Raw genomic sequence first — 14177 nt, 5'->3', positions numbered from 1 at the left:
TAAGGATGCTAAAGGTCAATAATGTCTTCCTTGCTGGGGTCAAGATCCCTCTTTCACAGCTTTTCACACCCTTCACATATCTAACTGGCCTCCTTGTTGAAGGCAATCTACTCAGTTCTCTTTGCTCATGTTTCTTTTTCTGGTCCACAATATATGACTTCTCTTCACTCACCAAATACAGAAATCCCTCTTCTTTTCTTCCTTTAAAATAGATTTATTTTTCATGAACCTCCTGCTTCTATGTAACTTAAAAACTAAATTCTCTAGGCTTAAGAAAAATGTTATAATTAACTAAATGTAAACTGAGGTAAATGATCTCAACCTGTTATTTCATTGGCATAGAATCCTCCGATGAGGACGCTTCCTCTACTGATGCACATATACAACTGTTCTGAAAGTTAGGATCTTAGTTTCCCCTAAGCAGTTTTTAAAGAAAGAAATCTAACTTACCAAAAAAATAAATAAATAAAAAATAAAAAATGCTCCAAAATACAAATAGAGATACGTAAAGTAAAGCAACTATGGGGCTTCACTGCATCCCTATCAGATTAGTAAGGATAACCAAAAAAAAAAAAAAAACAGGAGAATAATCGTTGGGAGGGGCTGAGAGAGAGTAAGCACACTAATGCACTGTTGGTGGAACTATGCATCAATTCTTCTCCTCTGGAAAGTACTTTCAAACTATGCATAAAAAGTCGCTAAATAGAGGGACAGCTAGGTGGCTACCAGTGGATTGAGAGACAAGCCCAGAAATGGGAGGTCATGGGTTCAAATCTGACCTTAGACACTTCCTAGCTAGGTTACCCTAAGTCACTTAACCCCCATGGCCTAGCCCTTACCACTTTTTCTGCCTTGGAATCGATTGATTCCAAGACAGAGGGTTTTAAAAAAATTGCTAAATGGGCACTATCACAAGGAAATCAAAGAAAGGGGATATGGTACCAGAGGTACAAAATTATTTATAGCAGTTCCTTTCATAGGAGTAAATTGGAAACTAAGGGAGTATCCATACACCAAGGAATGGTTAAACAAGTTATGGTATATGAAAGTAATGGACATTATAGAGAAATCTAGGAAGACCTGTATAAACTGATACAGATTAAAGTGAGTAGAACTGGGAGAACAATTTGTACAACATTATAAAGAAAAACAATTTTGAAAGGCTTGAGAAGGATGATTGATGCAATGATCAACTACAGTTTTAGAGAAACGATGGTGAAACACACTATTCTCTTCATCACCAAGGTTTTGTGAAGTGATTTATATTTCCTTTTATCTTCACAACAACCCTGGGAGGTGGGTGCTATTACTATTTTCATTTTCAGAAGAGGAAACTGAGGAAGAAAGCAGATAAGTGACTTTCCCAGAGTCAAGAACAGAAAGAAAAGGTCTGCTACAAGATGTTAGGGGAGAGCCAAGGATCACTCTTTTTCTTTTGGATTATGCTACCACCACCTAATATAAATAACCTGCATACCACAGGTTTGAAATCAAGTAAATGTTTTAATCATTAAAGTCAATAAACTTTAATAATGCCTCTCAACTCTATCAAATTAAAACTCCTGATCCTACTAGTGCTGGATCTGATATATCTAATTAGCTATGTCTTGGAAAATGGTCTTTGGGAATATTATGTCTGAAAAATTCATCACCCCCATAGACAACCTGATGATGAGTCTCTCTGCATTTAAAGCTGATTCTTAGACAAAAATGTACAATTACTGGGTCCCACTCAAAGCTTTTCCAATTTAGAATAACCTATAAGAGGATATGCAGTGTTGGCATGACCTTCAAGAATCCAGGATCACCTCCATACCACAATGAGGCATAAGAATAGGAATTTAATGGAAGTATAAATATATCTGATAAAAATTGACATTAAAAATCAATAAAGTATTAACCCAAGTTTATAAATGTAAGGTCTATTCCCAATGGATAAATGGTCAAAGGACATGAACACACTGTTCTTAAAGATGGAACACAAATAATCAGTAATGATCAGAGAAATACAAATTTTAAGAAGTCTGACATACCATAATATATGCATTAATCAGCAAAGAAAATTTAAAACAATAAAATTGAGTGCTGGTAAGGCTGTAGGGAAAGACATGATTCCACTGAAGGAAGAATTGTGGAATGGTACAAACTTTGAGATATAACATGGCAACATATAGCAAGAGTTACAAAAACGCTCAATTCTTTGCTATAGTGTTTCCAATTGTTACTATACACTAAAAAATTTTTAAAGGAAAAAAGTAAATTATATATATGTACATATATATCACATATGTAGAGCTAGAAGAGACTTCAAAGTTTGTATGGTTCAATTCCTTCATTTTACAGTTTAGAAAATGGAATCCTATTGTGGATAAATTATTTGTTCAAGGTCACAAAGATATTAAATGAGAGATATGGGATTCAAATCCAAGTACTCTTACATCCTGTCATCTTTCTCCATTCAGTCACCAAAGAGATTTTCTTAAAGCTCAGGTCATCCCATCTCCCCTCTACTCAAACACTCCAGGTTGAAATATAAAATCTTCTGTTTAGCAGTCAAAGTTCTTAATAACCTAGACTCCCTCCTATCATTTCCTTATCTGGCTGTTCCACAAGTAAGTCACTCCCATCTTTTTATTCTCAATATTTTCTCTGGCTATCTCCATTGCTTGAAATGCCCTTCCTTGTCATCTCGGACTTCCTTTAAGTATTAACTAAAATCTCATCTTCTTAAAAAAAAAACCTTTTCTAACTCCTCTTAATTCTAGTGCTCTCTTTCTATTAATTACTTCCTATTAATCTTGTATATATATTCTCTATTAAGTATTTGTTTTCCTGAAGTCTCCACCATCTGAATGTGAGCTCCTTGAGGGGAGGAATTCTCTTCTGCCTCTTTGGGTATCCCCAGGGCTTAGCACAGTGCCTAGCACATAATAAGTGCTTTAAAAATGTTTACTGACTGAAAAGATCAATGTTCAGAGAAATTTTATTTAAAAAAGCAAAAAAAAAAAGCGAGATCTCAAACTGGAAATAGTCCATATATCCAACAAATAAGTAATAGTCAAGTAAATCGTGCTGAATGAATATAATGCTATTATTCCTGTGTCATAAGAAATATTAAATATGAACATCCAAATATGGGAAGATTTATGTGAAATAAAAGTAGGCTGAAGAAAATAAAATCGGAATAATATATACAGTGACAATGACTAAAATAAATAACAACAACAAATATTTTTATGTAGGCAAGAGAAAGGCCAGAAAGAAGTATGGAATCAAACCAGTTTTTAAAATTATTTTATTCAAGTTGACTAGATATTTTTTAAATGGAGCATAAATACTGGAATTTATAATTTTATGAAAATTCTTTTTATTTTAATAAAATATTTAAAGTTACTGTTACTAAGGTGATGGTTTTGTTTGTAGTGACTAAGTTCAGGAAAATTTTTAATAATACATTCTTCAATAGTCTCTGTGACATGTCAGTTTTCCATTAGTTAATAAATTCTATAGTTTGTAAACTTGTGAACAATATCTTTTTGCTGTTACTACTATGGAAAGGGACTATGAACCAATAAATAATCAGAAATGCTATATATCTCACAAGCAAATAAGATAATAAAGCCAATTACTAGTCAAGACAATGCCTACTTTTCTTTCCTTTTATTAAAAAAGCAATTGCTATCTAATTTTGTTTGGTTTTAAAATCTTGCAATTCTTATAGAAGGATACCACAAAATGGGTGATTTAAGTTAGGTTGGATTAAAATTTTATAAATCCTATGCATATTTTCTTCATCTTTGGATTCAGAAGAGCATTTCTGATTTACAGAATTCAAAAAGGGAAACAAATTGAATGTTTTTGATAACAGCAAGTATCATGGATATACTTTTCTATTTAAAACTTTGTAAGCCTTTATTGAGTGAGGGAGATGAAGCAGTGTACACGTCTATAACTTAAATCAGTATGAGAAAGTTCTGGTGATTCAACTCCCCCTACCAATGTGTACTGTATAATTTTTCTCTTCTCCACAGTATCACTAATTGATCTGTAACCTAGAACTTTCAGACACTAAGACATTAAGTAAATGACCTTCCTGTAAATTACTACAAAGATTCCTGATTTTAACTATGTTCATGAACCCATCACCCATAAAAATCACAATCCTGCTACAGTTTATTAAACTATATTCCATGGGTTGCTATAGCTCCTTCCCACCTCAAAAAAAAATTAGGGGCGGGGGTGGAGGGAGGGAGGGAGGAAAAGAGTTTTCAACCTTTTGGTATTATACATCTGCAAACTAGGCCTTTCTAGCTTCTCAAGGCCTATCTGCTTTACTGGTATGATATTTGAGGCCAGAGCTGGTATACCACAAGACATTTCTGAAAGTAGAGCTTTAATTAAGGCAGTAAAGGAAAGAAACATTTAAAAGTATAACATCAGTAAGAATTAAGTGCCAAGAACCACTAGGTAGATAAATTTGAACCTGAAATCAAGAAAACCTGACAGGTTCAAATCCAACCTCAGACTGACTATGTACCTTGAGCAAGACAACCGCTATTTGGTTCAGTTTCCCCTTCTATAAAATGGGGAAAGTAGAGCATCTACCTTCCAATGTTGTGGTAAGGATCAAATGAGATAATAATTGCAAAGTGCTTACTTAGCGCAGTGCTTGGTATATAGTAAGTGCAATGTAAATGTTAGCTATTTAAATTATTTAAAGAAAAAAAGATTGTGAATGTCAGGCTAGAGGTAAGAGGACAAAAGACATTCCAAAATTAAAAATGATTTAATTATTGGGGAAAGTTACCCATTTATCAATGTAAGCTACACTATAGGTTTTTAATATGAGCAAAAATGAAGTTCTCAAATAAAAATGAATTCTATAGTTCTGGATACTGAACAATCCATTCAAATAGCACTTTCTCCTATGACTTTAGAAAGGAACAAATGTAATATAATAGTAGTACCATCAACAAGATCATCATATTTTCAACATAATGTGAATGGTATACCAATTATAAGGTTTTTTCCATCTTTGACCATAGAAGTAGTCATTTATTTTTTATATTTTCCTGAACCCAAAATGAGCCAACATACATTTAATTATGATATATAATCAAGATCACTCAACTTGTTCTCATATTTTGGACGGGGACTTTAATGCAAAATAAATGACTGACAAGATGAAATAATTTTGATCAAGGATTTGGCACACCCTACCAGAATAATGTTCAATACCAATGTCAATCACTGCTAAAATCAGACCTCCTCAAAGACAAAGCTGACATCTGAAAGTGATTAGGCTAAATAGAATGAAAGCAACTTGCATTAATAGAGCAGGTATTATGGCATCCTGTGGGTGCTCAATCAATATTGGATGATTATATTAAAGACCATAATGCTTCTGACTCAAAAAGGGATAAATAATAACTAATCTGAGGTTTCTTTCATTTACTGTATAATTGCCAGCATAAAAAATTATTACACTATAGTTGTTGTATATGGTTACACAAGACATAAGAAAAATATATGGTTCTGAGATCAAGGAAGTGTTGGAGAAAAAAAGGAAATATCTGAGTATGTTTATTTAATCACCAACTTGGGTAGGCTAACAGCTTGGATAGAAAATGGCCCATCTACATGAATTAATGCAGAGTGAAGTAAATAGAAACAAGAAAGTAATATACAACAATGACTACAAAATCTAAATGGAAAGGATCAACATATACATACCCACAAAGGTAAGTGATGAGAAGTTATAAAGAACAAGCCTGGCCAGAAAAGATTTAGGTAGACACTTCCATTCCATCCCTTTGTAGAGGTGGAAGGTCCACAGGTGTTGCATGCTACATGTATTTTTAGACTTTTAAATTTATTAATAAGTTATGCCAATATAGGATGGCTCTTTGAGGGGGGAAAGGAGGAAAGATACTGAGGAAAACTATAGTGGATGTAAAAAACAAAATATATTTTATGAAAATCTTAATTAAAAAGAAGAAGAAAATGAACCAGAAGCTATAAAATGTCCTGAATCATTTTCAGTCACATCTATACCACATGGACCCACCAGGTGTCCATGAAGATCAGGGCAGAAATGCTCTACTCCTCAGAGTAGTACTGGAATATTGGTCCACAGTGACAAGCAGAAACCTATTTCTTGAGCAATCATTGGACAATAGGCAGAACAATGTGCAGAATCTTCCCATGTGATCGATTTTTAAAAACTCTTTCCTTGTAGGATCAATACCAAGTAACAGTTCCAGGGCATAATAGTGGCAAAGGCCAGGCTACTGGGGCACAAATGATTTCCTCAGAGTTGGACAGCTAGAAAGTAGATAAGACCATATTTGAACCCAGAACTTCCTATCTCCAGGCCTGGTTCTCTGTCCACTGAGCCCTACTAACTGCCTTCCTGAATGATCACTTGACAAATTACAAACTCCAAAGGTAGAAATGGCAGCAGTACTGGAGGTAATTTATCATGTAATGAGATGCTGGGCAGATCACACAAACAAATATGATGACCAAGAGATAGATGGACTGCATTTTAAGGAGGATCCTAGGGATCAGAAAGGGGCAAAAACAAAGTAGGATAAGACAATGGACTAGTGATTTATATGAAAATCAGAACAGCAAACCCAAAATTGTAAATCTGGGCACTGAATAGATCTGTTTATCATACTGAACAATGACATCTCAAAGTGAATTATATAGATAGATTAAAAAGAATGAAGATTTCTAATCAGAAATATGATAAAGGAAAACTATGACCAATGTTTTCTAAATTATAGTATTATTATTTGAATTGTTCAGTCAATATATTAACATGAAGACATGATAGGTAAGATAAGGCAGAGGAAGGAAGTAAAGGAATTAAAACAACTATATTCTATAAATAATCTACAAATGACTATAAGTAGTCATTCAAATCCACTTGAGTACTGGTTGTGTTCAAGATACTCAAAGTGGGAATTATGAAAATGTATCTAAATGAAGAACAAGAACACTAAGAACTTAAAAATCTCAAAAGAAGCTAGCGTTTCATATCTTGAGGGACTTCATGTCAGAAAATTTCACCAAATAGAATGGGCAGCAACATATCTTTAATTAGTTTAACAAAAAAAACTGAATAGCAATAAAAACCATTATGTCATTGGCATAACTAAAAAATAGTATCTAATTACCTCCAGATGAAATGATAGCCAATCATGAGTTACAATTATGTTAATTTTAAATAGGAATGCTTCAAGGTTACATACAATGGAGTTGCCCCTTGTGCAGGGGCTAGGCTCCAAGGTGATTGTGAGGTCAAAATTACTCTTGAAAATTTCTTATGTTGCTTATAAAATAGAGTACATAATCCTTAAACAGATGTAAATAGAAAAGCGCTAAGTTTTCTTTTAAAGAAGATGCCCTCAGAGAATATAAACAAGAAGATGGTACAGAAGTAGTTTTCCTACAAGCTTCTCTTACCTAAAAACCAAAAGAGAAAAAAGACAGAGGGAAAGGGAGGAAGAGATAGGAGGAGAGAAAAAGGAAAAGGTCACTTTAAATTCACATACTCTCCTGTAAATGATTCAATATCATCTATGGGAGGGAAAACAGCACAAGATGAAGCCATGAGATTGGGGAGAAAGTAATCAAAAGAGAAGTAAATTAAAAATACAACCTTATCCAGTCTGATGATAAACAGAGAAGGCTGAGTAATTTTTCTGTATCAAAAAGAGTGAGGGCTGTTGGACAAACAAGATAAAATCAGAAGAGAAGAAATACTGGAGTTGAAGCAGTAGAAGTTGAAAAGGTGGGGATCATGAACTTGTCCTTAAAAAAAAAAATATAGAGACTAATTAATAGATGGGTAGGTAGCTAGATAGGGCCAGCTAGGTGGCACAGTGGATAGACAGAGAACCAGGCCTGGAATCAGGAAAACCTGGGTTCAAACCTGGACTTGGATATTTCCTTGTTGTGTGACCCTGGGCAAGTCACTTAGCCCCTATTGCCTAGCTCTTGCTGTTCTAGTCTTGGAATTGATACTAAAACAGAAGGTAAGTGTTTTTTAAAAATAAATAAATGGGAAAAAATATTTTGATAGCCATATTGCAATATAATGTTTCCTTTGTAATACTATTTAATCTATTTTATTCATTTAAAATATTCTAAGCAGAGTCATAGTGTAATGGTGGAAATTGTGGGCTTTTGGGAGAAGGTTATAATATAGTAATGGTTAAGAATGTGGCTACAGGATTTATGTAATATTAAACAATGGCCGCCAAGGAATTTACTTATGAAATTCCTAAAAATGAAACACTCAAGTCAGAATGAAGTTTATGGAGGTTTAATCACACTGGGAGTAGGGAAAAGGATAGGGAGAGGAGGAGAGAAGAGAAAAAGGGAAAGGGGCTACTCAACCTCTGACCAAGGCAGAGGGAGTTTTAGGCCCAAAGGCCCAAGTGGAAAGAGTCAGTCCTTAACTCACGTGACCAATCTGAAGGAAAGCTGTCTGCGGGCGTCCTCCCTCTCCAAGCTCCTAACACCAACTCTTCCTAACACCAACTGGCGTCTCCCTCTCCCCACAGGAAGTGAGCGAATCCTAGAGGCTGTTCCCTACCTCACTTCCTGTGTCTCACAAAATCCAATGGTTGGCTCTAGCTTGGCTTAGGACAGCCCAGGTGGGCAGTTAGTTATTTCTGCTTTGTCATTGACTAGCACATGCCCGTGTAGTGTGGGTGTGCACAATTTTGGGTGTTAGACCAAGATGGAGACTTTTTAAAATTCACAATCCCCCCTGATGATGATTGGGAGACTAGTCTCCCCAATTGATCACTAAACATAAGCATACTGCACCCCAAAAATTTCTAACTGTAAGTGTATACAAAAAATTTTTTCCACTAAGAGGAAAATTATAATAGTTGTAAATATGGGGAAACAGAGGAGAGAGAAAGGACAGCAAACCAATGTTTTGCTGGGCGCATTGACAAAAGCCAATTAGGGGGCAGTCCCCTTTGGCATAAGAGTGTACATTCAAAAAATGTTCAATCAACCACACCCCAAGGTTCATTCTGGATCTTCCTGTAGTGAAACGGTTTAGATATCTTTCTGCAAACAGTTCATTCTCTGGATTCAGTTAGCAAGCTTCTTCTCTGAAGATTTATCTCGAACAAAATTTAAATCTTGGATTTGATGAAATACAATAGGTTTGAGATTACCAAAGAGGTCCATGACAAAAAAAAAAGGTTAAGGATACCTACATTAAATCTAGTATAATTAAAAAAAGGGCAATATTACCTAAATTAATTTAAAATCAGTGCTATACCAATCAGTCAAACCTACTGAGAAAGGTACTACGAATTTAGACAAAATTAAAATGAAATTAATTTAGAAGAAGAGTTCTGAACCTGGGATCCATAGAATCCCAAGAGATCTATAGATAGAGTTTAGGAGATCTATGAATTTGACTGGGGAGGTTATATTTTAATTTTCACTACCCTCTAACTGAAATTTATCATTTCCTTCAATTATGAATATAAATAACAAACATTATTCTGAGGCATCTGTAGGTTTGGCTATATTAGCCAAAAAATCCATAACATAAACAAGTTGAAAAACCCCTGATTTAGAGGAACTAAAGATCTAAAATCTCAAGGGAAATCATTTTAAAAAGTAATTTAGAAAAAAAGGAGATATAAATAGCCCTCTAGATCTGTTTTTATTATAATGCAGTAATCATCAGAACTGTTTGGTACCAATTTTAAAATAGAAAATAAATCAATAAAACACGGACAATAAGGAATAATCTGAAGCAATTAAAGTCAATAATCCATTGTTCAATAAACCCCCAAAAATTATTTGAGGAAAGATTTAATATCTGCCAAGAACTACTTAAAAAACCAGAAGTAGTTTGGCAAAAAAATAGGCTTAGACCAGCATTTGATACCACATACCATAAACAATGGATGTTCATCTGATATAAGTCATATAAAAAGAAATGAAAGAAAATGAACAGAGACATCTTTCACCTCTTTGGAAAGGTCAAGACTTCTCTGTTTAGTTATGAAACAGAAACTTTATTACATATAAGTTTTTTTTAAATAATAAATGTTCAACTTAATCATGGTAGATTCATCACTGTCATGTCTGTGTTTTTTAATGAGGACAATTCTTAACCAAAAAAGGGACTGCTGAAATCAAAAAGAGAAACTAGATTATTTGAAATACATGAAGTTAAAAAGCTTTGGCATAAACAAAATCAGTAACACTAAGATAAAGAGAGAAACTGCCTAAGGAAGAGAATTATAAAGGAAGCAGTTAAGTGGGAAAAAATCTTTACAATAGTTCTCTTTGATAAAGGTTAGATAACAAGATAAATAGGGAATTAATCAACACTGACCCAACCATTCTGGAAAGCAATTTGAAAATCTATCTAAAAAGTTACTCAACTGTACTTTGATCAGTGATATTACTAGTAGGGAACAGTGATATTACCACAAAGAGGCCAAAGACAGAGGGAAATATCCAAAGATAAAAATATTTATATGGGTAATTTTTGTTTTATCAAAGAATTGGGAACATTATGTGTTCAACAATTTAAGAATTTGCTGAGGAAATTGTGGTATATGAATGTAATAAAAATATTGTACCATAAGAAATGATGAATGATAAATTCACAGAAACTAAAAGATTTGTATGAATCAATGCAGTGTGAAAAGAGCAGATCAACTTAGATGACAAACAAAATATTATTTAAGATGTTGAAAAACTTTAGAACACTTATCAAAGCATTGTCCAATCATGATTTTAAGACTGAAAATGAAGCATGTATCTCACTTCTTGACAAAGAGATAATGGACTACATACACAGAATTAAACATACATTTTCAGAGATGGCCAATGTACTAATTTATTTTGCTAGAGTAAACTACTATTTGTTATAAAGGAGTGCTTATATTTTGGAGGGCTAGTTAGTGAACAGTGAAATAGATGGAAAAAAGTTTTAAAAACAAAAATCAACAAATCACTAAAAACACAAAGAAAAACTTTATTCAGGAGACAAAAACAGGTCAATTTTGCTTCTGGCTTGATGAATTCATTATACACTTTATAAAAGTCAAAATCCTATATGCTATAAAGTCTATATGCTATATTCTTTTTGCATATTGAAGTGTTTGCTACTTGTAAAGTAATAATAAAAAAAAGGATATTACCAAATGGAAAAATCTTTGGGAATAATGTGAAATCAGTTTAGAAATATAGGTTGGAGCCAGATTATGAAAGAGGAAAACCAAATTACCAAAGCAAATGCCAAATAAAGTAGATTCTATTTATCTGACAGGCAATGGAGAACCAATGAAATTCTTAAACATGAGAATGATATGGTAAAACCTATGCATTAAGGAAGTTTAACATGACAAATGAATCAGAAGGAAGTAGATTACCTGAAGAAGAGAAACAGAAGGAAAGAGAGGGATTACCATATCTTAATTTTAGATTCCACTTGTTATTCAGGTTTTTCAGCTATATCTGGTTCTTCAGATTCATCATTTGAGGTTATCTTCACAAATATACTGGAGAGGTTTGCCATTTCCTTTTCCAGCTCATTTTACAGATCAGGAAACTAAGGCAAACAGAGTTATATGACTTACCCCAGGTCATATAGCTAATAAGTGTGACTAGATGTGAACTCAGGAAGATGAGTTTTCTTGACTTCAGCCCTGGCCTACTGTGCTACCTAGCTGCCCAAGCCAGGTCTAGCAACCCCCTTCTCTCCCTACCTTCCAGTTGAAAGGGATACCTCAGACTCTAGAAAACCAATTACAGCTGATGCTAACTCTGGGCACTGTAACATAAGTTCCTCAAGAGCAGTGACTATTTATCCCCTTTTATTTTTTTTTGCCTCTATACTCTGTATAAAGTGTCTTGCACTTAGTAAACTCTTTTTTTTTTAAATCCAATGAATTATGAAATTAAAGCTGAAGCAATTAGCTAATTATCACAAAACTGGAACCAATGAAGTTTATCAATATACATCTTTCTTCAGTCTGAGGTAGTTATTAGCCTGCCATCTTGAAACAAAATTACTAGTATACAGTACATTGCTTTCACATTGCCATCTGACACAGTGAAAAATAAGAAAATGTTTTAGAATTTAATTTTAGAATATAGAACCTAAAACTTAAAAAAAAATTTTTAACTTGAATTTTATTTGTTATACAATAGTTATATGGCACTAGATTTCATGTTATAAAGAGTAAATAGCTGAAATCAATGGTTCTTTTTTATTGAGATGTTAGCATAAGAGGTCACAGAATTCTAGGAAAATACTAGCAAGAAAACATGTATTACATGTTACAAATTTTATTTTATATGCTCTATTTTATGGGTTATTTCATGGTTGCTGTGTTGGGAACAGTTTATATAATTTGAATTAATGTTGTTATAAATAATGAGCTATATACAGAAAAAATGTATTTTTAACAATCTCTAGTGAAAGATTACAGTTTTTGGTGGCCATGTTCATGCATCAACATTTGGGCTTTTTACTTTTAGGCCCTGAAAGTTGAGGATTGACTGTATATGTATCATATGAAATAGCTTCTAATTAAGGTAAAAGAAAGCAGAAACGAAAAAGGATTTAGGTAAGCCTAGGTTTTATTAAATTGTAAAAATATAAAATCTTATTAAAATCTAAACATATTTTAATTCTCCTCCATCAGAATTAGAGAAAGCTGACAAAAGGATTTAAAAAAAAATAAGCCCTTGATTTCTGTTCTGTTGAACAAAAAGAAAACTGGAACTGACAGAGAACCAATGCTTAGTAGAGTTCTTTGTATATGTTAGGCACTAAACAAATATTTGTTGAATTAACTATGAAAAGTGATTAATGGAAATATTAGTCAATTTTCTTCTTAAATATACACAGTGAATTTATAGAAACTGACCACATAATAAAGTTAGAGCTCATTAATTAAATACAGAAAGTCAGTAATTTTAACTATTAAATTGACTTTTAATGCAATAAAATAGTGACTAACAAATGAAAGATGAGCAAAAGAAACTGACCTAAATGGAGACTGATTTTCTTAATAATAAGTAGGTCACATTAGCAAAAAGCTTTCAATAGTGTGGGTGTTCAGCCATTGGCAAGATCAAGTTGTGACACATGAATAAAATAGTATATTGAAATGAAAGGAAAAGAGATAATCAAAAACTTTATTAAAGATAGTGACATCAGAAATATAAAAATAGTAAAATGTATGGGACATAGCTAAAGCAGTAGACAGAAGTGATCATATTCCTGAACACTTATTTTAATGAAAGAGAAAAATAATCCAATGAGATGAACATTTTTTTAAATTAGCAAAATAATCAATGCAAAATAACCACAAGGGGACACAAAGTTAAAGGTAAATAAATAAAAATAATAACAAAATTCATATGGAAAAACAATGGGTGAAGATTGTGCTCAACATATCTAATGTTATGTATCTTCTATGAGGTCTGCCAATCCACACCAACAGGGCCATTCCCTCTTCCTTTATAGATACATAGATAGGATCATAAAATTGGATTTAGAGCTAGAAGGGACTTCAACTTCCTCATCTTACATATGAAGAAAATGAGGTATAAAGAGGTTAAATTGTACTATAAAGTAATCATAATCAAAACTATCTGGTACTAGTTTTTTTTTTTTTAATGGATCAGTAAAACATTAAAGTTTAGAACTAAATGCTTATAGAAGTATAGTATTTGTTAAATCTAAGGACACAAGATATTAAAGAAAGAATTCAATGCCCCAATGGATATGAGCTCTCATTAATGTTGGTACTTTCTCCAATGAAACAGATCAAAATTCAGCCACATCTCATCTTGCCCAATTCTTAACCTTATCTTCCTACATATATCCTCCACCAGGCATCTATTCATCACACTGGAGGGCCTTCCTCTACATCTCTTGACACTGCTTGGATAACTCATGGAGTATACATTGCTTATCCTTTATTATGTGGCCAATACAGCTCCTTTTCTAGTCATGTATTTCTTTGACGGTATCATTTATACTCTGCCCCTCATGCACAATTCTTTGTTGTTAATGTCCTACACCTTACTAATGTCTACCACATAATGTACCTACTTACAAGCCTTGGGTAAGCCACAAATTGACATTTTTGTAAACTGTCATA

General features: G+C 33.2%; 1 protein-coding gene across 3 annotated transcripts in view; it reads right to left on the bottom strand.

The window, feature by feature from the left end:
• MTX2 (metaxin 2) overlaps positions 1-14177 on the bottom strand; it is a 136163-nt gene that overhangs the window by 61154 nt on the left and 60832 nt on the right. Inside the window, exon 3 of one of the 3 annotated variants that reach the window (XM_056794029.1) lies at positions 7670-7821. The exons of the other annotated variants lie outside the window; for them this stretch is intronic. The gene's annotated coding sequence lies outside the window, so the exon portion shown is untranslated. The remainder of the gene's footprint in view (positions 1-7669; positions 7822-14177) is intronic. 3 annotated transcript variants of the gene reach the window in all.

Source organism: Monodelphis domestica, chromosome 4 (genome assembly GCF_027887165.1).
Source record: "Monodelphis domestica isolate mMonDom1 chromosome 4, mMonDom1.pri, whole genome shotgun sequence".
In the NCBI taxonomy this organism is placed as follows: Eukaryota; Metazoa; Chordata; class Mammalia; order Didelphimorphia; family Didelphidae; genus Monodelphis; species Monodelphis domestica.
Note: the sequence above shows the minus strand (reverse complement) of the source record. Positions and strands in the feature narration are given on the sequence as shown.